Genomic DNA, 3,154 nt, shown 5'->3' with positions numbered 1-3,154 from the left:
GGAAGGTAAGTGCGGGCACGGCGTACTCGCACTTCCTTTTATAGACGCGGGTGCTGACGATCGACCAATGGGAGCAGGTTCGAAATATGAAATCTAACATTTGCTCGATGGGATGGCAAAGGTCGGTGGAAGACTTCCGACGTGTTAGAATATGAACTTACTGCATATGACAATTCAGACTGAAATCCATCAAAAAAGATGAACGGTTTTTTCGTTGATCAAGTGGCCTGCACAGCTGTTTTCATGACGGCATCATCAGTAAAGTCCCGGGATCGATCCCCGGCCGGGTCAATGTGGAAAATAATATTTTTATATTGTTAGGGTATGGGTAAAGATAAAAATAAATTTATTTCAAAATAACTTAATCCATTACAATACAGGTAAAACAAATGTAAGTAAAGCCAATAAGGTATTAATATAAGCACTACGGAGGGAATCTAAATTATACATTCTTCATAATAAAGCTATACATTTTAATATTAGAACCTAATGTGTAATTGAGATGCCTGTAAAATTGAGCAAATTTCTTTACATTACAGCTTAAAAAGAGATTTTCTATATTTAACAATAAAATAATTAGTAGTTACAAATTAATGGTTACCTATATAAAAATAATAAGAAACAACTTCCAGCAAGTCCTCTGTTTCATTGTAAATTTTATTCTTAAGAGGGAGCAGAGGAAAAATTCCTAATCTTCAATTTGATTTTAGAGGGGTATATACACTTTAAAGTTAAAAATAAAATATTGTATGAGTAACTACACGATATATTCAAGCATAGACATTAATCAGAAATATAAAACAATAAAGTTTCTTAGATAGATAAAAATCACGAAATGACCTCTGCTCATTCCGCTAAAACGAATTTGGTACTTTTAATGCGCAAAATTCAACATCTCCTGTCGCATGCCACGCGAACTTCAGGCATATGTTTGTTTCACAAATTTGGGCGGAGCCAACGTTAAAACTTTTTTGGCATGCTCCCTCTTAAGCCACAATTTGATGGTCTTTTTACATTCTATTTTATTGATGGCGAAATAATGCAAAGGAGAATTTAATTTAAAATAAAGGAATGTACCAAGGTGTCGGTTTACCGTCGTTGTTTCCGATTTTTATAACACAAGTACTTATGTTACATTATGTCGCAAAATAGTATTACTTTTGTAATATCAAGAATTAATAAACTTAGTCTGTTATGACACCTAAGAGCAGGCAGGGATCTAGCACGACAGCCTAGGCATTTTTTTTGTCCAATACAATGAAATGGTCCTTACATGAAACTGAGTCGATTTACTCATTTTTATGGACAACTCACACTTGACCTGATACAAATAGATTTAAATAGACGTTTAGGAGTAGTAGAGCTCCTTGTGAAAGAGTCCGGGAATGTACTGCCACCTTACCTATTTCTGCCGCCAAGCAGTAATGTCAACATTACTGTGTTCCGGTTTAGAAGGGTGCTGGTGAAATTATAGGCACATGAGACTTGTCAACTTATGTCCCTAACCCCTCAGATTTAAAGCTCTGAGTGGCACTGCAATTTCTTATTGGCAGGCTTGTAGCTCACCATCAGGCGCACGACTCGCACGACGCTCGTCCCGTCACTTGATATTATTAAAAAAAAATGACTATGCCATTATAATTTTTATTCAATTAAAAGTAAGTTTTATTACTTTATTTATAGCTGTTTTGTTATCTGTAAACTTATTGTTACCTCTTAAAATAGGTAAACTAAAGCCTCTCTACGATATTAAATGTATGACAGCGTTTAATGTTACAATTTTGGTTATTTCAAATTTCTTTAAAAATTTATGATGTCAATTTACTCATTCGGTAACGTATTTTCGATATCAGTTTAAAGGTTTTTGATATCTCTTATATTTACGTAATAATCGCCAGGGCACACTTAACGATTACATCCTGTATATCACGTATATTTATTTGTTTTTGTTTTCAAATAAATCAACAAACATTTCGGATTTTTTACAGGTCCCATGGTTAAGGTTGACTGAGATGGTAAAGTCATTAACGGGTTAAGTCTAATATTAATGCCAACCATCCTTTTCTGAACGACAGTTACAAAAGTTTATATACTCAATTATTGCTAAATTAATTAATTGAAGGAAATTGCAAATGAAATAACTGCTTCCATGACCGAACGGTTACCATGATACGCGGAGGTCCCAGGTTCGATCCACGGGCCGGGAGAAATATTTATATGGCCTACATTTATTTCAATCGTGAGTTTGGGTGTAATTTGTTGTTGTCTATGTGTGTGTCCACGGCACCCGCGACACAGGGTTTCCCTAGTGCGGGGCTGTGTTGAGTGTGTGTTATTATTATTATATTATATTATTATTATTAAATCTTTTTTCATCTTTTCATTAATATTTTGTAGCTGTAAAGCTCCTCACCTATTTCTGCCACCAAGCAGTAAGCTGTGTTAAAGTTTTGACGTGTCAACTTATGGCAGTGCCTCTCCGATCTTTGCGATTTAAATCTTTAAGTGGCACTGCAACCGCTATAGACAGGCGTGTCGCTTACCACCAGGCGCACGACTTGTTGGTTCCGTCACTTGAGATTCAAAAAAAATCTCTTGTAGACTTAAGAGATTGACATTTTTCATCAGAGGAATTGCAGAACTGTGAAAATATATATTATAGTAATACAAAGATCTGTATACATTTATTAGTATATTTGTAGATCTGTATATATGTAGATAATTATTAATGAAGATGAAGGAAAATTCTGTCCGTACCATACCAGGGTGACAGCTCTACCAACAGAGTGACAGATCGATTGAACGGACTTTACGAATTTTTGTATACGTTTGTCACAGATTTTTGATTTTAAAGGGTCCATGAGAAATCTAAGAAAGCTTCTCTTTACTAAACCAGGTACAGCTTCCAGAGGTGTTCGATCTTTGTATTAATATTTATAATAAACTAGTGGAGCAGAATCACACAAAAGGAATGAATATAGTGGTGGTAAAACATTATAATATTATACTTTACTCGATGTGGCGTTCTGTGGTCTCTGCCTACCCCTCCTGTGGGAAAAGGGCGCGAACTTAAGTATATATAATCAATGAGTTTTAAATTGATGCTTAAATTACTCACTGGAAACATAATCTAGCTATCTTTTGGCTGTGACAA

This window comes from Hyposmocoma kahamanoa, unplaced genomic scaffold (genome assembly GCF_003589595.1).
Source record: "Hyposmocoma kahamanoa isolate Upper Pololo Valley unplaced genomic scaffold, ASM358959v1 263, whole genome shotgun sequence".
In the NCBI taxonomy this organism is placed as follows: domain Eukaryota; kingdom Metazoa; phylum Arthropoda; class Insecta; order Lepidoptera; family Cosmopterigidae; genus Hyposmocoma; species Hyposmocoma kahamanoa.
This window is presented reverse-complemented; position numbering follows the sequence as displayed.